This window comes from Passer domesticus, chromosome 1 (assembly GCF_036417665.1).
Source record: "Passer domesticus isolate bPasDom1 chromosome 1, bPasDom1.hap1, whole genome shotgun sequence".
Taxonomy (NCBI): domain Eukaryota; kingdom Metazoa; phylum Chordata; class Aves; order Passeriformes; family Passeridae; genus Passer; species Passer domesticus.
Genome location: NC_087474.1, coordinates 101,207,986 through 101,234,690, shown reverse-complemented (window position 1 = coordinate 101,234,690; position 26,705 = coordinate 101,207,986). Strand labels below are relative to the sequence as shown.

The 26,705-nt window shown below is 42.5% G+C and overlaps 1 protein-coding gene across 2 annotated transcripts in view; it reads left to right on the top strand.

Moving 5' to 3' along the window:
* The window catches only part of PARD6G (par-6 family cell polarity regulator gamma), a 65,598-nt gene that overhangs the window by 13,745 nt on the left and 25,148 nt on the right, over positions 1 to 26,705 (top strand). The window lies entirely within an intron of this gene.

The window sequence follows — 26,705 nt, the reverse complement described above, 5'->3', positions numbered from 1 at the left end:
TCTGTCCTTATACTGAGGAATGCTGATTCTTCCCATTTTGGATCATCAAGGAAACCTTGGGAAGAGCTGCCTGAATGTCAAGATGACATCAGGTTTAAGGCCTGTGTGTTATTCTCCTTAAGGACCATGTTTGGCAGTCTCTTCAGAAGAGGATTGTTTTTTATAAAAAGGTGTCTTCTCCTTAAACAGAGCTCCTTAAATCCCAGAGGAATCTAACACTGTGTTAACACTTCCTCCACAGTGGTTTTTTTTTTTTTTTTTTTTTTTTTTTTTTTTTTTTTCAGCCATTTAGTGATTTATAGTACAGGGCCTTTTGGAATTAAAATCTCATCAGCAACAGATTCAGAAACAAGACTTGATTTGAGACTTGGAGCAGTCATGTGGCTTTTTTTTGGCCTGGACTCTTGCTGTGTCCTGATAAGGATTTAGCAAGATGTTCCAACCTGCTCATTGGTGTGAGCTGGTGGAGTGTGTTTGATTTGGTGTCATCAAATACATCTAGGACTGTGTGTCTCCTGTCTGCTCAGAGCATATTGTCTGCCACCTTTTAGAGGTGATTTTTAGATGCTCAAAGAGCCAATTGAGAAGAGGGTTTAGAGCATTTTGTTTAGCTGATCTGTCTGTTAGGTGAGTGGAAATGTCTATGGGAGAAAACTTGCTCCTCCTTCTTGTGCAGAAAGTGCAAATGTGTATCACAAATCCGATTAGGTCTTCTTGCAATGCCTGTTGGGGCTTGTGAATGTTCGTGGTGGGTCAAGTGATGAGCAATCCTTTGCTTGACTTTGTCATGCCTACTTCAGTTTAAGTTTATGCATGTCTCTGGATCAGTCCTGTTCAGAGCACAGGTCTCTGTGCTCTGGACAGACTGCTGAAACCACTGACCTAACCCTGCACTGGGAGGGGCTTGCCACCAAAATGCTGATCACAGAAACAGGCAAATCGGAGAACTGTTGTCTACATATAGAAAAAATTCTCTCTCTTCTTCTAGGAAAAGTGTGCTGGTTATTAAGGTTTCTAACTTTTAACCTTAATGGAAAAGGGCAATATTTCCTTTTTAAAAAGCTTTTGTTTTACCTGTTGTTCAGTGAAAAGACTCATGCAAACAAGTGAAGGAAGACAGGCCTATTCTTCCTCATGTGTGGTAGAGCCTGAAATCTTTCCCAGCCCACCTTCTCCCTCTATGAAGCTGAAGGGAACAGTAAATTCTGGCCCATCCCTTTGCTTGGTGTTGACTTTCATAGGGGACTCCTGAGGTTAACATTTGAGATTCATACTTGTGGATGGCCCCTAACAGTCATGCTCATCGCCTTTGCTTAGACAGAGCCTTTAGAAATTTTTCCCTTCAAGAATGAAGGTGAAATCTTCATCTCTTTTTCCTTTGCTCTGCTGGGGTGATGGAGTAGTGCTGGTCCTTCCGCTAGAAACCTGCACAAGAGAACAAAGTGACTAGCACCAAGGAATCATTGTGCCATTCAGGGGAATGTGGTGTGCCTGCACCCTAAATTGTGACTTCAGAGGCAGGAAATTTTAGCATGACAGGGATGCTAGTAAAATATGTGAGCATTGCTCTCTTGGGGCTTTGAAGGAGACTGCAGAGCATGGGTTCTCTAGGCTGTTGGATCAGGGATCACTGCCTTTCAGTGGGAGTAGTCCTGGGAGCTGGCTGCCAGAGGTTGTTCTCTGTGTTGTAGAGTAGGGAGAGTTTCAGGGAACAGAGCAGAAGTATGCAGGCACAGGAGGACTGAATAGTTGAAGGTCAGGTCTCTTTTTCTAGCAAAGCAAACTGTTTATCAACTGCATGATTAGTCATCCTGTCTGTTTTCCCAGTTAATAGCTGAGTTACCCTTTCTCTTGTCAGGTCAATTTCACAGTCATGTTAAAACACTTAAAACATTCTCAGAGTGGCAAAATAGGTAACTTAGTCTTTGCACAATAATCAAGCAACAGCTTCCTAGTTTGATGTTTTCCATCTGAGCTTAGTCTTGCACTTTTTCAGTTCAAAAGCCGTTCTTTCACTTGTCCCTGGAGGAAAACATTGTGCTCATTGCTTGGAATTTTCATACCAGGTTGGTATCCAGGTATAGGATGACTGTTTTATTCCCCTTTCTCTCTCTTTTTTTTTTTTTTTGTTAAAATCTCCTGAGCGCCAAATTTTTCAGGATCACAGTAGTCCCACACTGGGGATGTTAGTGCTTATTGGCCAGCCATTTTAATAAGGACTAGAATTGGTGTTCCCAGTGTGCTTGCAACGATTGCTGCTGGTAGTTTTTGTGTCTTGAAGAATTTGGGACATTTTCAGGTTATGTTTGAGTAAATTAATCTGTAGCAAGTTTTTATAGCTCATAGCAATTTGTCTGCTTAAAGTATATGGTGCTCTTTTTTTTTTTTTTGTCTCCAATACCAAATTACAGTGTGGACAAAAATCCTAATTAGAGAACCAGGCTATAAAAAGAAAAAGCAGTTTTCCTTTGACTTGCTTTCCCAGGCTGCAAGTATGGGTCATGTCCTCTGTTGTAAACTGACGTGGCTCTTTTGGCTTTGTTAGTACAGTAGTGATTTACAACTGATGCTTTGAGCATGAGGATTTGTTCACTCAGCTGTAACTGATACCAGACATGCACAGAACTCCCTATGGAAGGTGCGTGCTGCTGTGGAAGGGATAGATGTCTCAAAGACCTTAGAACAATGCAGGAACTTGAGGATGTGTTTGACTTGCTCCATAATAACTTTTGCATTTTACCCAAGACCTGCATCAAGGAAGAGCTTATCTGATGATGCTGATCATGTTTTTCAAGAGTGTTTGGTCTGTGTCTGACTTAAACAACAGCACTTGAAACAATCTCTTGTATACTGCAAAAATATTTAAGTGTAACCTATGAATTCAAGCAGAAACATAAACCAGAAAAACTGAAAGGAGTTAGTGTTATATACTGTGAATGCATTACATTATTTCTTGTATGATTAAATGGAATGAAATTATTATCAAATCTTGCTTTAATGCCTGTCTTACAGAGGCATTGTATGTGTTCAAATTGATCTGTATTGGAGCATTCTAAATAGAATGGAATAAGTAGCAGAATTATAATGAGTTCTTAATTGTTAACCTACGTCAAATGACTCCTTGAACTTTGCAGGGGCGTATAAGGGTGTAAGTGGACGTCTACCACGTAAAAGAGATTTGGGAATTTCTCCTCTTTTGCTTGTGTTACCTACTGGGTTGTGTTCAATCTGGTAAGTTCAGAAACTCAAGGAAGTGTGGCAAAATGAACAAGCTGATCACTCTGTCAGTACTCTGCAGTGCTTTTTTTCCAAGGTTTCTTTTTTTCCCAGGTGGGATGTCTAGGACCAAGTGTAGCAAGCAGAGTGAACAGAGTGGTTAACTGAGCACATTGCTGTAAATCTGGGGTAATGATTTTGATACTGAGAGAACTGATGATGGCTGCTGATGTCCAGACCTTCACTTCTACCAGGGACAGCCAGGTTTATAGGGTTTGCATGGGCAGTAGCAGAAAATCTGCTGTAGCTCAAGTTGCAAAGGAGGTGGGAGAGGTGGTGCACAAGCCTATCTGGTGTCATCCTGATGCCAGACTGAGGTCAAATGGACTCAACTGAGAAGCCTTTCTGCTTTGTCCACAACAGGAGAAAATATAATAATAACAATATTAAAAATATAAACATAAATAATAACAATATAAAAATAACAATAAATTAATAAAGGGGGGGCACTTCGTCAATCGTAAAGCAAATTCTAGATCAAATTCAAAATCTTTCCATCAGTAAACCTAATTTTAAAGCTTTGTAAAGGTTTAAATGGTTTTGTTGTATGTGTCCTGCAAGTAGGATGAAGCACTGAAGTGGCAGGTGACAAATTTGTATTTCAGGTTAACTTTGTCAAGTATTACACTTCCTGCAGGAACAGGAAAAGCAAAAAAAAATCTGAACAAGCTGAAGAATATTCTAATAGCCATTACACTAAATCACACTTCACAGCAAGATGGAACAGAGCTTTACATCATAAATTAGTAAAACCACAAATTAACTGCAGCTGTTAATTGACAGGGATAGAAGCTAGAGAAGGCTGATGACTTCTGATATCTGTGTTGTCTTGCATTTTGCAGTCTAGAAAACTGATAGTGTAAAAAGTCATCAAGTACCACCTTCAGAAACTTGGTAAAGTGTATTTTCTTTTGTAGTTATATTTTTTAATATTCCATTACTGTGACAGTAAACCAGCACTGAACACCAGTCATTGCTTTCCTCCTTCAGTAGTTAAAACTGCTGTCTACCATCAGTTCTCACTTAAAGCTTGATCCAAAATCAACAGGGGAAAATGTGCATTTACCTGGTTGGGTTTTGGATTTGGCTTGTTTTAATGTAAAGATTGGAAGATGCTGTTTTTCTTCAACTGCATGCAGTGACTAATTTAAACTGCTGTGCCATGCAATATATTTGTGCATGTTCAGAAGCAGTTCATAACTCTGCAATTTGTTATTTACCTGGCAAAGTTTTGTGCAGCTCTAAGTACCAACATCTGTGCTTAGCTTTCTTGTATTATAAAATCAGAGCAATCACATTCAGTTTTAAATAAAAATGTGCTAATGGGAATCATGCCCAGGTCTGCCTGAAAAAGCAATGGTGGGTTGTTTTATTGTCTTTCATACTCTGAGCAGATAATCCCCAGGAATGGTTGTTGGCTGTCTAACCACATGTGTTAAACACAAAAACTGGCTTTGAGGCAGCAGCTATTTCCAGCTACCTAAAACTTTTAACTCTCTGCTCAGCCTTCTAGAGTGGGTACAGTTACAAAAGTTTGAGTTCAATTGCTTCACATCTTTTTGGTTCTTCAGTAACCCTCCTGTTTGTTTTGCAGCACAGGCATTGACTTTGTTTTCTCAAAATGTATTTCTAAACAAGAACAATATGATGTTACTGCTGTTGTCAAAGGTATTTTATATATTAATACAACAGTTTGCAGCACTTATTAAGGGAAAATACTGAACTCCTTTTGGTTGAGCTGAGCAGATTTTCACAATAATCTTCTAGGAGTCTGAGAGAATAGAATAAATTTTATTAAAGTGTGCAGAGGAGGTGATTTGAGGTCTTCAGTTTATCTGCTCCAAAGGAGGGTGGGAGGGTGAAGAAGAAACTCTGCTGACACTCAGTGTAGCTCATGGGTGCGCTGGAGGATGTGGCTCTGGTGTTGGTCAGACCGTCCCAAGGCTGCTTCCCTGTCTCCTCTGCCCTGGCACTAACGTGACCCAGTGGCTGAGCTCCCTGAGCCAGCCCTTGAGCAGAAAACAAGGTGCTCGAGTGAGGAGCTAGCATGGGATGGGCAGATTTAAAGCAACTTAACACTGCCATGAAGCCTCTGCTTCCTGGGACGAAGAACATGTCTGCTTCTAGCCTTTGGAAGTGTGCAGTTCCACTGCATTTGGAAAGGAGGAAAAGCATCTTGTCTTAGCTTTGACAAGATTAGAGGATGGTGGTAAATTTTGTGCTAGTATATAGGAATTGCTGCTAGGCTTCTATTAAATCCTTTCATGACTTTCTTCAGAAACATTTCTGGTTTTGAGCTGGAGGGGTCTTTGAAAGCTTGTCAAGCCAAGTAATCTTTGTCCCACTCAAGTCCTTTGATATTTGAAGATAAGTAAAATGCAGCTGTTTGTTCCAGTGAAGTCTGGCAACAAATTACTGTAGCTTCTCTGTTCCACCTTTCATGTGCAAATTATGAGACTGGGTAATCATTACCTTTCTACTGGTTTATTAAGCAACTTTAAAAACATAAAGTTTTTAATCTGGCTTGTCAGACATAAACAAAAAACAGGCTTGGATTTTGTTGCTTGCGTGGCTAGTGATACCTGGTGCCTGAGCAGAGCCAGTGTGAGGCTGCTTTTTACTTTCTCCTCAAAAACTCCATTTGTAGAGTATGAGGATATTTGATTTTCATCACCAGTTACTTTTAATTGCAACCAGAACAGCTGCTAAGGAAGAATTTCAGTGAAAGAGGGATGGAAATAGCATAGTCTACAACTAGGCTTTGTGGGGTCAGTGGACAGCTGATAGTGGGAACTGTTGCAGAAATATGTGCTGCATAAATATTTGTAGTTGCAGTGCACAGTAAGCACAGAACAGAAGCCCGGCAAAACCAGCAAACATTTGTTGCACTTCCATGTTAAAGCTGCATGGGATTTGTTTTCAGTTTCAAAGTTTAATAACTTAATAATAAATACACATAACCAACTATATTAAGAATAAAAATAGACTTTCACAGTCATAAAAATTGCATCAAGCAGCACCACACACTGTGCTGAATTTAGGCTGAAGAAACTTGTTAACAGTGGGAACTCGTGCAGCCTTTAATAGGAGCCTCTCCTCAGCTCCATGCCTAGCTTCAGTTCCTAACCCACATAAGAGTGAGCAAATAAACACTCTTCTGTCCCTCCAAACTTCTGTTTGTTGTCTCATAGTTGTGGATTGCTGCCTTACAAGTACTTGAAAAAAACAAAATTCAAGAACTTCCAATTATGTGTATTCACAGTCTCAAGTAATGCTATTTCTTGGTTTGATGTTTTTTCTTTAAGATAATGAAGCTACTCTGACAGGTGGCTTGGCTGTGTAAAAACAGTGGTGAGGAAGACTTGTCAAATGATCCACCTCTGTTATGGTGCCTGTATGAGGGGAATTTTCCACTATTTACCTTTTCTTACCTTAGTAGTCAAAACAAGTGATTCTGTTTCCTGCTCATGGCTCAGGTTTTTTCCTGTTGGGCCTAGTTGTCATTTCCCTTCTGTGAGTGATGGAAACAAGTACAATGTGCAGATAAAAATGAGAGTGGACAGTCTCTTCTTTGACTCTGGATTTTCCTGACAAGACCTCACAAACTGGAAGTAGCTTTCACACAGCACATAAAGGTACATAGCACAGTGCAAATACAAACATTAACTCAAGATTCAGGCCTTCAGGAATAGGTATTCTGCTGAAGTTTTGAAGTATTCTAAACCCTTAAGTACATTAAAGGTCTTAGGACAACTTAATTGATAGACTCTTGCACTGAAAACAAGCATGCAATGAAGGATATTTCTGCTATGTGTTTGTAGTAGGCATTGAAAAATTAACTCCAGATATAGTTCAACAAATATAACTCCACTCAAACTATTTTTTTTAAATTAATGAAACCTTCTTATTTGTCTTCAGTCTGCCTGTGTGTTTGGGATTGTGTGTTTCAAATTTAAGTGGGTCAGGATTAACACTGCATAAGAACTCTGGGTATTTTTCAGCTCCAAGAGAGAAAGCAGTTTGGGGGAGGTTGAATGAACCCTTTCTTGAACCTGCCCCTGATGATGATCTCCTTGGATCTTATTTTTTCCTCTGTGCTATGTTTAGAGTAGTAACGAATCCTGTGGGAATATTAAGGAAACTATTAACCTAGAAAACTTCACTGTTGTTCTTGCTCTTCAGGCCCCTGCCATATGCTGATATTAAGTAACCTCTAAAAGCTCCACGTGAATAACTTCCGCACCACTGATCTGCCCTCCCACCCCCAATATTCTCGTAGTTTTTCTCTTCTGCTTTTTCTCCTGTGTTTTGCTTTTTTCTCCCTCTCAGCTGTTGGCTTTCTACTCCTTGCCTCAGGTTTTTAATTGCTCTGCAACGCTGTTGCTCCCTGGGCAGGAGAATGTGTTAGGTGAAAGCACACAAGTGCTGGTGTTGCTTTACTCCCAGCTCTAGAAAAAGACTTGGAGAGCAGTGACAGAACAAGTATGGAAGTAACACTGAGTGACGAGAATTGGCCTTTTGCTGTGAGTCTTTGACCAGTTAGTTTTCTTCTCTGATTATCCCTTTGCAAAGGGATAATCAGAGAAGATTCTCTTTTACTCGAGAATTAAAAGAAAGAGGTTATAAACTTTTGAAGAAGAATGACTATTGAATTGGAATTGATATATAAATAAGAAATTCTGTACAGTCTGGTGTCTTGAGGAACCAGCTGGAACTCAGTGGAGTTGGGGAAAAGCTCTGTCTGCAAGGGCACTGCAAGGCTGCCCAGCTGATGGTAGGGGCGAGCTCTGAGCCAGCCTTTCTGCCTCCTCAGCTGCTCTGGGTGAACACAACTGCTTCCTCTAAAGATGAGTTACCAGCTGGGATTTGAAAAGGGCTAAAGCTCTTTCCCTCATCCCTGGATGCCATGAAGGGGTCCTAAGAGGAGGTCTGTTAGTTATGGCCTGGGATGGACACTGGTGATGACCTTTTTGTTCACTTTATTGGCCTGGTTTAGTATGGCTTTGTGTTCATTCTGCCAAGCAATTTGGTAGTTTTAGTAGTATGATGCAGTGATTTTGTACACAAGTAATGTAATCTCTACATTTTTGCTTTTGTGTGCTTACTGAGGTTTAGTTTGAAAAGCAGCTGACATGAGTAAAGGGAGGAAAACCCATTGCATTAACAAAACACATTGTGTTAATCAGAAAACCATTAAGTTTCTTGCAGTTTGGGAGAAATTCTTTCTGACTCTGAGTGAATAAACGAATGCTTTATAATAGAGCCCATAAATAACTCCTGGGGTAGTACCTTTGTGGCTAATAAAAATTAAAAATTGAGTTTCCTAAGCTTGTATTCCTTGAAGCAGCATGATTTTAACATGCCTTATCCTTTGTGGTGGTATGTGGGGGGGAAATATAAGACATTTGGAACACAGTATGCAACAAGAAACATTAAAAATCTTGTTTCAGAACTGTTCCTAGCTGAGACAAAGAATATCAATAGCAGGAGGAGTGTTTGTACCTGAATTATTCTTCAGTCACTTAAAAGTGCACTGAACACTAATGCAATGTAATCATTGCATTTTAAAATCCTTGCATGTTAGAGGGGAGAAGGTAGCATGTAGGGAGACAACATTTGGGCATCAAGTCCTGGTACAGGATTTATCTGTGCTGCTTACAAAATGTGAGATCCTTGCTTCCAGTGTTAAACTGAACTCGGGTCATACAATGCTATGGTTCAAAAGTTGCTTCTTCATCCATGAGGTTCTTTAATGAGGGAGTTACTTTTCTGTAAGGGTAACCACATGATGTCTCCATTTATCAGCTTGTATAAAAAGTATCTCAAATGTTTGCCATGGGCAGACAATAATTGAGGACAAACTGTGCTGACAATGATCTGTAAGTGAGCATAACATGTTCATGGGTGACTGAAAATGCTGATACTGGTCATGATTTTTACTAGATCTGGCTAACACTTCTTGTGTAAATAGACCAAGCCCAGAGGCACATCAGATTAATTTTTTTTTAGTTGGTCTCAATAGTTGTGTGGCTGGTGCCTGTCTGACCTCATCAAGGTATCTGTGCTTGTAATGGGCTGTGACTCTGAAAAACAGGAAACTTTTTTATTTAACTTAATTTAAATAAACTTTATTTAACTTCTGTTGAAGTCTCTTACCTTTTGCTTGTGGATGCAAAGGTGCTGTTGATAGTATTGTGGAATATTCCCTTCCCTGTTTTTTTGGCTGACTTCAAAGGACATGTGACAGCATTACCTGGCAGCTTTTGTCACCCACGTGTAGAGTTAACATTTCTTGCCCTGAAAGAGAGGAATTGAATAGCTGTCTGCAGGCTGTCCTGAGGGTCCCAGCCTGTCCCCCAGAAAAACACTAGTTCCTGTGATGTATTTTGCTTAAAGTGGGATTTTATTTCTCCTTCCTTGATATGCTTGGCTATCATACCATAGCAGGCTTCCCCCTGCTGCAGCTTCCAGTCACCTGGCAGGGGACATGCTGAGTAACAAAGGAGGGTGGTCCCTGTGGGTGTCACAGGGGGTCTGTGTCAGAGGCTGTTCTTTGCTGTACAGTGCTCTCTGTTGTACAGGTGCTGCTGGGCTCTCTGGGGTGCAGGCCGGTTTTTAGCTCATCTCACAGGCATGCCATGTCATCTATGAGGGATGGAGAGAAGAGGAGAGGGGGAACTCTGGGAGAAGCTGCAGACTGGATATCTGTTGTGATTGAGCATGTTCTGCTGTGGGCAGAGTGGCTTGGCAGTACCTCAGAACCCATCTCCTGTCTCTGAAACATTCCCAGAAGCAGCTGGCCACAGGAGCCAGCTCATGGGGTGCAGATCACAGGAAACAGCTTGCTGCAACAAACTCATCTTCCTTTGCTTAGATGACCCCTGAGCAAGGGTACGTGTCATCTGCATCAGCTCTGGCAAGTGCACAGTGGTGGTGAGCGGGAGAAAGGATATTGTTGGAGGTGTGCGCCAAGCCCTGTCTTACAGTGAACTTCACCAGTGTTGATCACCAGACCATGTGCAGAGCATCCCTGCAGCTAGTTTGTCCTGCCTCTGGATGCCTGGAATAATAATTTCCCTGGTGGATTTTTTTAGCACTGTACCTCATTCGGTCCCAGTTCAGCTGGTAAGTGGCGGCAGTGTCCCACACCCTTCCTCTCACCAGTTGCATCCTGAGATCCCAGAGCTGTGTTGCATCATGAGGAAGTACTGGAGCTGCAGAGTGTGGCCCAGGTGCCTTTCTACCATGATGGGTGTCATGCAATGTGTGGGTAGCACACTCCTGAGTCTTGTTGGTCTGGTTTATGGGTGTGTGCTTATCTTGGAAAATCAGAGTTCCTAGCACCATGTGCCTTCAGAAATGTTATTGCCTCTGTTTCAGACCACTTCAGTTCCATGTAGGTGTCCCAAGGGAGCTGAAAGAGATCACTGTGATGAAGATGCTTACCTATGTGCATCAGCAGCAGCTGTGAGAGAATCTGCTGGTGTAATCTAGGTTAGCTGGGCTGCCTGCCAGCATCTTGCTGATGGTACCTTCCCATGGTGGCTCACAACTGGTGTGAACTGAACAATTCCAGCAAACCAGGTCTCCTTGCCTCAGAGACCTCCTGGCACTACCAGGCACATCAGTGTCAGTAGCATTCATTGCTGGATAGCTGCTTGCAAATGGAAGCAACAAGCAGATGTTGCATCCCTGCTCAGGAGGGATCACTGTGGAGGGAATGCTGCTGGAGGCATTTCAGGAGCTGTGCTGAGATGCAAAGATCTGAAAAGGTGGCTTGCTACAGTCCTGTGTCTGTAAGGTGCACAAAGGCTCTGGCATGGCCTTGCATCCCTCCTGCATGATAGGACTGTGTCAGCTCTGTGCCATGCAGTTATGGGATCTCTGTCCCTGCTCATTGCAGGGGGTTGGACTAGATGACCTTTAGAGCCACCTTCCTACCCAAACTCCTCTGTGATTACTCACATTTGGTTCCTGCTGTCTTGCTGAGACATTGTTCCCTGCCTCTTAGTGTTTGTACAGTTTCAAGACAAACATAAGATTTGCTTATGTTATTAGCTTTCATGCAGCCTAAAATAAATCAGGAATGCTTATTATTGCATGCAGTGAACCCTGTCCTGTTGAACATGGTGTTTGGCTACAGCACACATGGATCTGTGAGCTGATACAGAGGTTGGTGCACTTTGGTGCAAAGCATCAGGGCAGAGTTCAGGATCAAAAGGGGAAGTCTTGTCCCTGTTCAGGTGCAGTCTGGGTCTCTTTGGGTTCACATGGAACCTAACTTCCAACTGTGTACTTGGCTGCTTCATTAGCTTGCAGGAGATCTAATGGTTCTGAGATTGCTGTCTTCATATCTCTGAGTTTTCCTCCAAAATCCACTTCCCACAAACACAAAGTTCTAGTAAAATTCAGAGGGGGAAGAGAGAATGCACAGGAAATATCTATGGGAAAGATGGGGGAAAAAAACTGGAGGGGGAAAAAAAAGGCAAAATCTCACTGATTTTAAGAAGAAACACTTCAGTTCTAAATTCACATATTTTATCTGCAAAACCTGGCTTCCTGGATCATTTACTTAAAAACTTTCTCTTAATGTAGTTAAAGCATGAATAATTTAAAAATAAATAATCAGCTTAACTCTATAGCACTTAGCATTCTCAACCAACTGGCTTGAAAATACAAGTGCAGAAACAGTAGTTGTTCTAAAGAGCAATTTGGGAGACTTAGGTAGCTTGAAATCCCACAATCTGGCTAGAATGGCTTTGGAGAAACCCTATCAGGAAGGCCATCACAAGGAGATTGGATGTTGAATTTGGATAGTAAAGTACAGTATACAGTTCAAGCATGTTATCAGTGTCAATGGCACTGCAAATACTGCCATTTGGAAGAAACAGAGTCGTTGTAATATTTGTCTACACTTGTTTTTATCTAAATCTCAACTCTGGCAACTTGAATGTCAGTAAAATAAAGTTTTTTTGTAAGGTGTGGAAGAGTAGAACTACTGAAACATAGCCCCTGAAGTTGCTTGCAGTGTAGAGCTTCTGTGGAGAGCTTTGTTTATCGCTTTTCAGAGTGGTGCTTCTTTTGGAAACAGAGGTTGGGAGACTGATGATTGCCAAGCTGCCAGTTCACACAAGTGGTGTGTCTGCCAGGGTGGTGGCGCAGTCACTGCCACCAGCCACTCCTGAGTAATGTAATCATTTCCATGATAAAGCAGATGAGCTTTTGCAATTTGCAGAAGCCTGCTTTCCCAACAGCCGGAGGTGGGTATGCTTCTTTTTGTGCTCTTGTGATGTGCAAGCTGTGTACCTCATTATCATCCCAGCAGGAGCTGGGTGAACAGCTTTTGCACTGGTCTAAGATTTTATTGAGGACAACAATCATCAGGTGTTTTTAAGACATCTAGATCCCCTGCCTAACTGTTTTTAAAGATGGGAGAAAATACTAAGGAGTTTAGATCTGTTGTCTAGTGCACCTTCAACTGGGAGTCCATATCGACTGGGAAATAATTGCCAGCTAATAGTTTTTAAATGGTTATGATGAGTAATCTGCTCAGAACACATGTATACATTTCTGAGTGGTTTACTTTGATTAAAAACACTGTCAAATGCATAATTCCACAATTTTAAAAAAAAAGTTGTTTCCTGTCTGTAATTTTCTCTGTGCCTCTCCAAACATCAGCATGGTACCACTGCTGCATGGTACATCTGCTGCTCTTTATTTGTACTCTGATTCCCAGCCCTCCCAAGGGGGCAAAGACCAGTAACAATCTGAATAGGTAGCAGCCCAGGACCTTTGGAGGAAGGTGAGGTTCAAAGCTGATGGGCCAGGTTCAATTAAAGCCTTATAAAGACTCCGAGGAGACAAATTGTTCCTCCAAATTGGGTTGGAAGATTCTGACTCCTCATATATGATGATGGTTGTCGGGACCCAGGACATCTCTGCATGCCCTGGATGTCTCAAAGCCCTGGCAGGGGCTCGGAGACCCTGGCAGGAAGCCAAAGACACCTGGAAATTCGACCTTAATTCATGGAGCAAATTGCCAACCTTATATGAAGAACTACAGGCCACAAAAGTTTAAGTAGGAATCACAGGGTGAAGGAAGAAACTTTGGAGCACTGTACAGGGGGGTTTTGTATGTTGTACAGGGGGGTTTGAAATTCTGTACATGGGGGTCAAGGGTTCTAAGATGGAGGGATCTGGGCGTGCCCTGTCCTTCTTCTTTCTCCTTGGCATCCATGTTCAGGATGATGTTGGCATGTGTGGATTGGTTCATAGGGAAAGTGCACTTGCCAACAAGGGTGAAAAGTGTTGGAAATGGAAGGTAAATATCTTATACGCAGTTTTCACTATAAAAGAGACAACCGCCCCGTGGGCGGGAGAGAGTGCCCTTGGCTGTCTTGCTGATCAGACCTCGGCTGGACAGACAGAAAAACTTTGTAGATAAGAAACAATAAACTCAACTGAAGACCGAAAAGCAAGAGTCCAGACTCCTTCTTCGAGAGCGCGACCTGCCCAGAACCACTTTTTCCTGTGCTGGGGCAGAGACAAGTAACAGCCGACCCCAGCAGATGGTTGTGTCTGACAGCTCAGAGGATCTGATGTGACCAATGCAAGACAAAAACGCTCCTGTCTGTGGCAACTCTCTTGCCCAGATGTGTAAATTGGGAGCTGTTAAACAGCTTCTTCTCTGCAGACGTGGAGTGTTTGTCTGTTTTGAAAGCAAAAGATGGAGTTTAAAGGGAAGTCTTTAAACACAACCACAGCCATCTTCCTCATGGTCATCTCTGTTTGCATTCCTCTGGAAATGCTAAATATGGTGTGTTATGCCTGTAGTTTAAGTACAGATTTACAGGAAGGAAGGGAGTTTTATTTCAACTGTTTTGAAACTGTGTGGTACAATCTTTTTTGCATTGGAATATATTTACAAGAAGTCTTGGGCATATGTTACTCCCTGTGCTCTTCATATGGAAAAAATTGGAGAAAAACATCACTTCGTACATCCATTTAGTTACTTTTTTTGCCCAGCCCTCTTTGAAATGAGGAATTTTCATTATTCTTTAAAAGAACCAACCAACCAAACCTAACAGTGGTTGTTTTTTTATTTAGTACGTTGACTGCTCTCTGCAACTGCTGGGATGTGTTACATGTCCAGTTTTATTATCTCAGCAGCAGTTGGGTAAACAACTCCCGTGCTGGCGTGACACATTTAAAGCAGTCAAAAGCTGCTTCAGAGCGCATCACTTCTGTAGGTAGAGAGAGGAGCTCTCCTGTGGGTGTGTGTGTACCTGTATTATCTTTGAGAGGGAGGTGAGATACTTGCTCCTTAAATAACAACTCTGGTCTTAAGCAAGCGTTTCATAATGAAGTTATTTGACTCACCAGCTACTGGGAATAGCCCAGGTCCATTTTGCTCATGGGGAAACAGGGCTCTGTGGGAGAGGCTTTGTGAAGGCTTAGCACAATTCTCTGCCTGCAACTGCTTTTAGTCTGTGTTTTCTCTTGTGGCTAGAATGCAGTGTGGTGGTAAATTGGTTAAGCTTGGGCATGAGGTCCTCTCCTAGGCTGCTTGTGCAGCTCCATGGTTCTTTTTCAGAAAAAGGAGGAAGAGACCTTATTTTGGAGTGCTGCCACTGTGTCTGCTGAATCATGACCATGAAAACTGCTGAAGGGGGTCTGTGCTAAATAACAAGTGTTGTATGCCAGTGGTTATTTTTGGTGGTTTCAATTACAATCCTCCTTTCTCCAAGAACCACACTGGTGTTTGTGTAAATGGATGCTGAACAGCAAACAGCAAAGCCATTGAGTACCAGAGCCAAATCTGAGGAAGAGTGGACACGTTTGCAGCAATGTGCCTGTTCTTCTCAGCTGTTCCACCCTGTGACCCTCAGCCTCTTCCTTGTGTAAACATAGATGGAAACAGTCAGGGACATCTGTATTTAGGAGCAATATCAGCAGCTTAGCTGGGAAGAGGGAGCGCAGAGGATGGAGCAGTTGTTAGGCTATTCAGGCTTTGTCTCAGTGGGAAAGTATGAATGCATTTAATACTGTATTTGCATTCCTGGCTGGCTGGGACCCAGCACTGACCACAGTGCCTGCTGATGCTGTAGGGTTTGCTCTGGTCTTTAGTACATGGATGAAGGAAGAATACTTCAGGACCTTATTAGTAGGTGGAGAAGAGCAACCTTCTTTCTTTCCTTTCACTTTTTTCTCTTTTTGTTTTTCTTTCTTTTCTTATTCTTCCAGCAAGACTCACTGTTTAGACATCTTGTGAATAAATGGAGGAAACTTTTTGACTTCTGTTTTGAGGGGAAGCCAGGAGTGACTAACATTCCTTAATCTGATTTTATTGCACATTCTTGTCTTGGATATGTTTTCTCTTTTTTCCCTAACCAGAAGAAGAAAACAATCCCTGATGCAAGTGGCTTCTAAGCTCTGTCTTCCTGTAGCTCCACATGTAGCTCTCTGTATCCGTTTGGGAGCTGACTTCACATATTGTTTTTCTTTTCATGCAAAAGATCTTTCTGCAAACTGTGGCCTGAATAAAAACAGGAGGAGGGAGTTCAGATACTGGGAGTCCCTGGTGTCAGCTGAGGCAGGCAGCAGATAATCCCTGTTCTGTTCTGTACATTCATTAGCATTCTAGAAATACCTGACCTGTCTGTTTCCTGATTAGGAGATCTCTAGTCAAATGCTTATTTTCTCACAGGAAACAAAGTATTCAGAATTTGTCTGGAAAAATTTAGGAATGCCTTTCCATGTACATAACTGGCTTTTTTTCATCTGCATGTGTTGCTGGTCCCTGTTTGTCAGGGACCTCTCTGCATCCTAGTAAAGTTTTTGACACACAAACAAAGCACACTAGCTTGCTCCCTGCACCCCCATTTATTTAAATTTCTGCTTCTTCCTTTAATTGGCAGATGTTGGAGATGGGCTTGACAGGAGTTGAGAGAACTGCAAATTATTTGAAGGGGAGGGTTATCCTAAAGGAATGTGATCAAACCTGGCTGTTATCACTGAAATATGATTGTTGCTATTGATGCTTGCTTACAGCTTGTTAAGTCTTATGTATGTGTAAAGTTTCATTTGTAGGCAGATGACTTTTAAGTCAGATAATGAGTTCTCAGTGTGCTCTCCTAAAGTGAAACACTGCTTCCTTCCTTTCTGTCTGCCCCCCACAATGTGAAGTTTAAAGTCTTCAGCTAACCAGGAGTGCTCCATTCTACCAAAGACAAAATGTGTCCTGTTTGTTTAATAAATAATCAGCTGGCTTTGATTTTTTGGCTTTATTTAGTCCAAGTGCTTGGGGGTGGCTAGATGGGAATGTGATGTAAGGGGTGGAGACTTCCAAGGAAAAATTCAAGGAGTAGAAAATTAAAGTAGCAGCGTATATCCTCCGTGCAGGCTGGGGAGGCAGCACTGCAGCACATGCTGTTGCTTGTCGTTTCGAAGAATGAAACAGTGACTTCCAAGAATGTATGTTATAGATAACATGCTCTTAGCTAGGTAAACTTCAGCTGCTTTATTTAGTTGTGACAGGATGTTTCTATTTGCAAAGCCCTTGCATTCTAGAGTCTGTGGTCAACTTCTGAGACACTTCTGAAAGTTGTCTGTTTTTCACAGTTACCAAGGAAAAAAAGAATGTGACCTGAAAACACGAGCAGTGCAAGTATCTAAGGGCATAGTGGTACAGGCAGCTGCATTTTGGCTGCTCTTTCTTGGCTGAACATGACCTGGTTTTGCTCCAGAAGCCACATAGCTGGGTTAGTGTGGTGCCAAGCTCATAGTCCTGTGCCTGGTGTCTGGATTGGGCTGGGAGAGCAGCCATCCTCTGTGGACAGGAAAGCAATGCCCTTGGCCTTGGTCCTTTGTGGGTGAATTAACAGAACTATGTATATTTGGTTTACTTTCACTGCACTATGCCCTATTTCTGGGTGAGGAAGTGGAGGAGGGGAATTTACCATGTGAGGCTCACACCAGTTATTTACTATACTATAAACAGACATTTTCTCTACTGCACCTCAATTTTTGGAGCATATGTGGTATGAACAGTTCTTTACCAGCAAAGAAAAATAAGAAACTACTATTATTATTTTGGCTGCACAGGTGCTCTTTGAAATAAGCACCTGTGCAGCCAAAAGGGTCACTGGGTGACAGCAAACAGATGCATGCCCTCAGGGGGCAAATTTTTCCTGAAAAGTTTGTATGGTCTCTATCACCATGCATTACAGGAAGAAAGAGAATTGGTGGTTTCCAGGCTAACCTCAGTCCTTGGATGGTGACTCACAGCAATGGGGACTAGAAGGAAAGGTGGCCTCAGTGACGAGTGGGACTGAAGGAGGCTGTTGCTTGAGGGCAGAGAAGCAGACCCTTCTGAAAGCACAGGGGTCTGGCTTTGCTACTTACACGGTTTGAATCCCCCTTTGCATGCACTGAGTTACCCTGGTTGTTGCTTTCTGAACCAGCTGGGAGCATGGTGGTGCAGACAAGCTCTGTCAGCCTCGAGAGCATCAGTGACTGTGGCGATGGAGGGAGGAAATGAAATGCCAGTGTATTGATGTGAAAGTCCTTTGGAAGAGGAGGAAAACTTACTTGATGCAGTTTTTCCACTTACACTCAATTTTCTGCTGTACAGCAGTCTGTGCCTGGCAGTGTCTTTCAGATTGCTATTGCACAGAAGCTCGTAAGACTTTGAATTATAGTATGCATACTAATAAGAATTTATTGGGTTTTTTTTCCCTTGAAATAAACAAAAACACTCCCACTTGGTATCTCCTAGCTGGAGAAAAGCACACTGTTCCCCTTGTGCTTTCCTCCTCCCTATCTGAAGCACTCTTTTGTGCTGTGAGAAGTTGCTGCAGATCTTCTGTGTAGATCATGCAGCTTTGTTCCCTCAGCTGCCAGAAGTGTAACCCCTGTCTATCTTCATGTGGGCAACAGTGGCTCTCTGGGAACCTGGGGGAGACATGCATGTGAGAAGAGGGAAAAATGTATGGCCCTGTATAAAGCAATTAAGCTGAGACAGTAACTGGAGTCTTGGGAGTGTTTTGAGTATTGCTTGAAGTTCTTCAAGGCGTGTACGGGTGTGTGTATGTGTGTGTTTGTGTGTAATTTACATTCTCTGCAAAAGCTTCCCATGAGTGACAGTCTCTTTTTAAAAGCGAGATTATTATATAGGACCAAGTTATGCTTTCAGACTCTGCAGCCTAGCAGAGTATCCATCTTTTCTTGGCCTGTGGCCCTGCATGGCACTGCCCATGTGCCTGGTGCAGCTGGTGGTAATGTCCATTTTCTAGGGAAGGTTCCTCAGCCAAGGAGCTTTTAAGTTCACAGTGGCTGCTGATACCCCTCCCACTCCACCAGTAAGTGCTTTCAGCTGGACCAGAGTCCTTGTCCTGGCTGCTGTTTCCCATCCATCTGTGCTCCAGCAGCAGCCCAGCACCTGGCCCATGCAATGGACTTGCAGTGCAGTGTCTTCTTCCTCCCAAACCGCTCCCAGCCTTGAGCCGTTTCATAAGCAATGCTGCAAGCAGTAGGGGAGCTCTTCAAAAGCAGTTGTAAAAGCTGTTCTTTAAGTCAGCGGTTTCATCCAGTGTTGTCAATGGCAGGCTAGGGAATGTGACATAAAATCATGCTGAAAAAATGGCATTCATCAATAAAATCAGCACACCAGCAGCTGAGAAGCAGTTTGGCACAAAGGAAGCTTCTATTTAATGTGCTGTGCCCTTTTTGACTATTAACCCTTCATCTTATGAAAGAAGGGTCCAGAGGTATGCATCAAGAAGGCAAAGAGGCTTAAGAAACTTTTTTCTTTCTCTTGTTTCCTAAGTGAGCAGATGAACTGAGGGGGGAAAACAAGTGTCTGATACTGGTATGGGGTAAAGGCATAGGAAGTTTAGTATGCCTGTCTTTTATATTTTGATTTGGGTGAAGAAGGCACTTGTGAAGTGAGCTTCTTGACTGTATTGCCCTGTGTTGCTGAGTGGCATCAGGAGATGCAAGCTGGATTCCTTCTACCTAAAACAAAACCAGAGGCTGCATTCTCAAAGCCCAGCTGGCTCACCTGATGTGCTGGGTGCTTGATCAGTGGCAGGAGACCTGGTCTGAAATAAAAGCCTTGTAGACCTTTAATAATCAGGCTGTTGAAACCTTCTATATCATTATTCTGTGGGTTGCTTCAAGTGGGCCAAGCTATTTGGAACTGCAGAGCCAGCTCTAGTGTGGTGGTAAGAACAGACTGCCCAGAGGGGAGGCTTGAATTGGTGAATGATAACTTGCTGTGGCTGCAGATCCCCTTGTTCCAATGGAAACGTGTGGCATGCTTTTGTGTTCCCTTTCAGTCGATTCACATTTTTGGGTGGGTGGGGTTTTTTGTTTTTGTTGGGATTTGTTTGTTTGTTTTTTATAGCTGCCTTCCATGCTGTCAGTGAAAGTTGTCAGAAGCCCTTTTTTCATCATCTTGCTATTTTCCCATCCTGGGAAAAACTGATTTTTGCCTTGCTGTAGAGAATTGCACTAAATGGTCTCTTGAGAAGCTTTCTCAATCCCTGCATACCAAGCAGGTTGTATGTGGTAGGAGTTTTCCTTGACTGCTGTGTGTTCCTGCAGAGATATTTAGAGATGCCTCTGTGTCTTTCACTGTAAGCATATGCTGTTGTTGCAGTCTTAGCATATTTTACCCAGATTGAAATGATGGTTAGGAGAGTGAATAAGACAAAAATCAAAAATTAATGCTTTTCCCCAGAGCAGGTTTACAAAAGGTAACATAAGAAAGATTGGACCCACCAGAAAAGAAGTACAATCTTTCCTCATGGTAAACACTGAAACTGATTGCCCAAGAAACTGGGGATGCCCCATCCCTGGTAGTATTTCAGGCCAAGTTGGATGGAGCTCTGAACAACCTGGTCTAGTGAAAAGTGTCCCTGCCCATGGCATGGGGCTTGGAACTGGATGGTCTTTAAAGGTCCCTTCCAACCCAGGCCATTCTATGATTCTATGATTTTGCTAATTCTTCCTTCTTTCCCTCTCCTTCTCCCCTGCTGACATTTGAAATTGCCTAAGACGGAAGAGGAGGGAACATTATAGACTGACATAAACAGTAAATAAATAAAACCTAATCTTAATTAAGAATGCTGTGTCCTAAATGGCACACACCTTGCATAAGCTCATTATGCTGTATGTTTAAATTTGGCCAGCTCAGGAAGCAATTCTAACTATAACCACCATTAATTTCCCTGTGACTGGATGGTTGGGACACGCTCCTGACACAGGAGAGAGAGGTGCATTAAAGGCTCTACATTTGTCTTGTTTTGAAGTTCCAAGGCAGATACAGGTCAGTGTTCTTAAGCCCCCATCAGTAAAATGGAGCAGTTCCACAGCTTAGCAACTTGGTCTTTCACAGGGCTCTCCATTACTGAATTTGTAGCTTGTGCTCTGTGTCTTGCCTCTTCTTGGGGAGTTTGCTGCTTACTGTGACTTTTGGCCATGCTCTGCCCTGTTCAGGTGCACCAGATGTTTGCTGTAAGTAGCTGACTGTGAGAAAAGCTTCTCTCTTTGGTGGCTAGACTGGTTTTTGCTCTGACGATGACTTCATCTTTTGACTATGCAATGTGTCTCAGACTAGGTCTGCTGGAGACACACCTGAGTAACTTCAGTTGTGGAGATTATTAAAGAAAAATGTTCCCCCTCTAGTTATAATAAAACTTCTGCCATCTATTTCCTGAGTCTTAGTGCAAAGGCAGTCTCTGAGAGAACTATTATGTTAATTATTTTAAAAAATAATTTCTCCCTTGTTGTTTGATCAGCATTCAGTGCCAGCATTGCTGGATCAGGTTAAGTTCAGAAGACCTAGTTTTGCTGCTTTTATATGAGGGAAGGAAATGGTATGCTACTCTGTCCTAGAAAAGGAAATCCTCCCTGGATCAAGGCATAAAAACTTGATTCCATTTAAATGTGGCATGTTATAGCAGGAAAGGGCTGGAGTGCCTTGAGCCTGCTTAGGTTTAGGGTTTTTACTGTCCAGTCCTGTTTCTGTTAACTTCTTAAAATGGTCTCTGCTGGAATTCACATGTGTTGGAAGCTGCTGTTCACCTCCTTGATCTTCCCATATAACTTGGCAGTTGTAAGATGAAAGGAGTTCACAGCAGACTCTTGACTGCTTAGTCTCTTCTATTTAGTAAGTAGAAGAGACTTCATTGATGTACTATGAACCTCTGGACTCAGAATTAATCCAATCTATAATTAAGTTTGCATTACATTACAACCTTGTGGCCATCTGCACTGGGCTGTACCTAATTTATAGCAGATGCTTCTGCCCCCATGTCTAAAGAAGCATTTCCTGGCTGCAGCCTCCATCTCAGGGCCTGTGGGATCTGGCATCAAACATTGTTTGTGTTCATTGGTGGGGATAGAAGAAGGAAAGGTGTGGAACTCCTCCTGCTTAACAGCATCTTTTTTTCTGCTCCTTAGCCAGAAGCTTTTGCATGTGGCCTTGGGTGCAAAATCATGTTCCAGCAGGTTGAATGGGAGGATTAGTAAGAGCCAGCTGTTGGCAGGAGGGCGTCCTACTGTCAGTGTCATGGTGTGAAATCGATTGGATCACTACAGCTCTTGTGTCTTACTGGGGAACTTTTTAAAAATGCGTTAATCACTGTGGGAAATCTGAAATCAAATACCAGACACTTCCCCCACCTCCTCCAGCCCTAAAGTGAGGTGAAAATCCTGGGAATTCTTGGTTTTGTTTTTGATGACTGCTGTATGGGATAAATAAGGACCTGGTCTTTATGCAGTGGGCTTGTGTCCTGCTGTGTCTCAGCTAAAGCTTCCCAAAATTTCCTCCTTCAGACTCTGAAACAAAGTTGCAGTCTTGCTGGGTGAAAAGCAAGCACCTCGTAAATGGCAAAATTTTGAAAATATGAGATGTCCCCAGGGAACTGCTTACAGTGAGAAAATTCACTCACTGCAAGTGTTGTGGGGTGGCTGCTGGAACATGTGAAGAGTTCTGCATTTCTCATGCCTGATAAAATCATATAGCACAATGTTGCAGAACTCTCGACCTTAGCTAGCAGGCAACATGACTGCAGTTCGTTTGGTACTGGCCAGTCTCCTCAAGACAGGAGATTAAAGGACTTTTAAGATGGCTCTTCAAATGCCATTTCAGTAGATGGTTGCTTGTCCTGATGTTTTCAGACTATAAATTTGGCAGAGTACCTTCTAGGGTAGCTTGTCCTTAAGTCTGTGTGTGCTGTGTAAACCAAATATTTTTATATCTTTGAGTTTGAATAGGCTGATCACTGAGATATGAGTCTGGTGGAGGTAGTGACTAAGGTAGAAAAGCAATGGATCATTAATGTGTGGGTTCTCTTTGAAAGAGTATATTGTTTTTCAGAGTTCTTCCATTGTGCGCATTGGGTGTTTATCTTGGTTTGCAGTCATCAGTGATTTTCTCCTTAGATAAGTGACCAGCAGCTGAGCTGTCAGGCAAATGATTTCATGCCTGCACCACCCCAACTGGGCACCTAAATGAGAACTCAAAACACAAACCTAGGGCTGCATATTGTGTGGCTGCTGCATTTCATAACTGCTGTGAAACAATCACAGTAGGGCTTTTCCTTTCCAAAATATCAAGACAATAGAGATATTTCTTCTAAAGAGAGAACAAATGGAAGAGGAAGGCTCTAATTGCCCTTTAAAAACAAAATCCCTATCTTGCTGTGCTGCTTCTGGTTTAAAACTAAAATGTTAGATTAATCTTTGAAGCAATGCAAGAATCTCCAAGTGGTTTTCCTCTATACACCCAGCACCCTCTTGATTTAGGAGCAGACCTCTCTCTCATAGGGATGAGCCGAATTTTGTTTGTTGTTGCCATGAGCAGTGAGATGGATTCAAAGTTGAGGAGGCAAGAGGAGCAGCACACTGATCTCCCTTCTCCTCTTCCAAAACAAATAAGGGTTGGATTTTTATTAAAACCACAGTTAAGTTTTGTTTCTTAAATGAAAAACACACTTTATTGACTTTTTAAATCAGGTCTAGCCCTTCCAGTCATGTTTTGTTATTAAGCGTGCCCTTCTCTTAGTCTGTCTGAAATCACTTGCAAGTGGAGTTTAATAAAGAATATGTTTTGATGTTTTTATAGTAAGGAGGGAGGAGATCAGACTCTAGTTGATCTGCTAATGAGACTCTTCGAGGAAATCTATCCCCAGTGCTCATCTCCGTTTCAATTACTTCTGCGATGGCTGACCTTCCCCTGTGCCTTGGCAGAAGGGCATTTGCTTTGCCAGCAGTCAGGGGATGAGATGCTGAAGCTGTTCTCATGTTTGTCTTGCTGATACTGGCAATACTGCTCCGTCCGTCCTCTGCCTTCCTTCAGCAGCTGCCTCTGCTGAATGAGAAATGCTCTGTCCTGATCTGCTATGTATGAAGGGAGAATTCATTTTTTGGTTTTATCTTATTTCTGTCTTCACTCAAAATGCCTTTGCTGTCTGACTGGGGAGAAGAAATGAACATGGTTTTGTGCTTGAAGCATCCAAGATGAATGGTGTTCTATCCTTGCTGCAGAAGTTGGTTAAATCTTGTATATGGCTTTGAAAAACTGTTCTCTGGAACCTTGCTTGCTTGCAGGTCTGACTTAGAGCAGCAGGTGTTAACCACTGGTTTCCCTCCGACACTGATGCCACTTTGGTTTGCTGGTTTTGGCAACTGTTTCTGCTTGCCAGCATTCCATAGGTCTCCTCAGCACATGGGGCCAAGCTGTGACTTCACAAGGATGCGTAGGTGGCTGTGCAGTGTGTTGCTAAAGCTGCTTTAATTTCTTCACAAATATGTCTGTGCTGGCAAGATGCAAGCTGCCTGCCACAGCACTCTCACAGCACCACGGCTGTATGGCACACCTGACTTCTTCTCCTCTTACTGCTGTGAAGAAAGGGACTTTTGCTGACTAGAAAGACTGGAATTGTTGGAATCTGGAGGAGGCGAGTGGCAGATACTGGGAAATGTCTTCTCCACACTACTTGCTGCAGAAGAAGCATTGCGTTTTGCTGATGTGAAACTGTGACTTGGTTATTTTGTTTCTGTTCGGTTTTTTCTTTCACGCCTGGAGTCTCAGCAAACCATCCTTGCTGGGAATCCACAGGAAATGGGTGGCTGGAGATGTGTCAGTACCTTCTGAAAATATGTCAGTTGTGTGATGTCTGCTCTTTCAGCAGGTGGTGCTTATACAATGAGTGGTCTTACATGGAGTGTGGGAGGGCAGATGGAGTGAGGAGTGGTAGTGCTGATTTGACATACTTGAAAATGCTCAAGCAGTTTGTTGGAGACTTTCATGATCAGGTCTAGTGTGATAGAGAATGCCAGGGGAGCCAAGGGGAGAGAAACAGATGCCAGAGTCTGGATTATACATCCCATAACCCCCCTAAAAAAGGGCAGGATAAGCAAATGCAATAAACAAAGGACTTAATTATTTTCTGTTAACTCTGGTGAAAGTGAAGGGTGACATTTAAATATAGGCAAAAACCATGAATGTTTTCTCAGTAAGTTTCTCATAAAACTCTGAGAATTATGCTATTTTTTTTTTTTTACTTGACATGCCCTCATGCTCCTATTTTCAAGCCCCAGCTTGTCAAAACCAACATGCCTATTCCTATTCTGTTCTTGTAAACTCCTGACTTTGTCATAGGTGAAATAATGGAGCAGAAGCTGTGAAATGCTTCTGCTTGCAGTCCAGGCCTTGCAGGCAGATGCCTTCAGAGCTAGAAAGACAGAAACAAACTGGGAGCTCATTAGATGGCAAAGATCTGGTGATACTGATCCAAATGTCACTGCCCCTGGCCAGAAAATCATGTAAAGAGGAGTTATGTGGATGTCAATATATGAAGCACTGATGAGACTGGGAAAAGGAAAGGAGGTGAAGAAGCTGAAGGCTCATTTTGGCATGAGAATAAATGCTTGTGAACTGACAGAAATACACCTGTGTGCAGCTCAAATGGTCTCTAATCAAAGGAGCATGTGATTTCAGAGATCCTTCCCATGACACAAAATAAGAAAAAGCATCTAACTGGCTTCAGGAGACCAATCTTTAAAACCGAGTGTGTTAGTGAGAGATTGGACACGTGCTCTGTGAAATTCCTCCAAACCTGAAAGCTTACAGATACCTTACTCTGCCCTTCTAGGGCTCTTGTTTCTGGGCTGAGGAGGAGCTGTATTATGAGGGAGGCTTGTGCTGCTACTGAGTGTACTGTGCTACTCTGGAGAGTTGTAAGAGACCTGTATATTCAAACAGGAATAAGCTGTGACAAATATCAAATCATTGTAGTGATCCAGCAGCACTGAATACTGACATACAGCTATAGCTGCATCATGTTGGATTTAAAATCCATGCTCTTAAAATCCTGCTCTTGTGAGGATAGACCAATTTTGCCAGAAATAAGAGTTGGAGTGTGTACTCCTGGAGTAATGTGGCTGCACTGTACAGACACTCACTGCAGGAGATGGGTAAGTCTGGTGGTGCTGACTCAGGAAAGGCTTGGTGATAATTTTAAGTCATGATCATATTTATCATGTGACAAAGCTTTATAAATTGAGTGGCTTTTATAGTGAATCCTTTCAGCCTTTGGCTACAGCGACGGTGAGAGAGGATTGAAATGGCTGATTAATCATCCAGCTGTTGAGGAAGTATATGCTCAGTTTTTCAAGTTATGCAGAAGAATTTTTAAGTGGGTTGAATCCAGTATCCAAACTTGAATGGGCATGTTTTCAGGCTAAATGTCGGGTACAGTTGTACTGGAATACCTTATAGCAAAGGTAGGGTGGAAGATCTTTTGTCTTAATTACCTAAACAAGCTTAGGCTGGAATATGTTTTCGCAAGGCAGTGTCATGTTTTGTGGGATTAAGTCTGTAACCTGGTGTTATCAGGCTTGCTTTTTCTTTCCCTAGGAAGCAAACTGATCACCTCTTCTGGATTGCTAAAGTTGTGGACAAGCGTGCTTAATAAACTGATGGTGATAGTTCAGTATATAATTCTCATCATCCTGTTCCAAATGGTTGTGTGAATTATGACTCTCTTTTGACAGAGTTGCATAACTAGTAAGTTGACTGAAAACTCACTGCTTCCTTCCTTCAGCAGCTGTTTGGTTACAGCATAGCAGTCACCACTCCTGAAAAAGAAATGATGTTTTGGGAGAGTCTGATGTAAGTGGGAATATGAAGGAAGTCAGCAATGTGACACTGGTTATTCAGAGGAGGTGAGATAAGGATTGTTCCAGGCATACGGCACATGGACATTTTGTATGTCTTGGCTTTTCCCAAACAAAATGTTTGTGCTGCTTCTTATGCTCTCCCCTTTTCCCATATCTGCTCTTCTCTTCCTGTTGAGAGCCTGTTAGAGTCTTCCTTCAATTCCCATCTTTTATTCCTCAGGAGTTCTGTAAGAGTATAC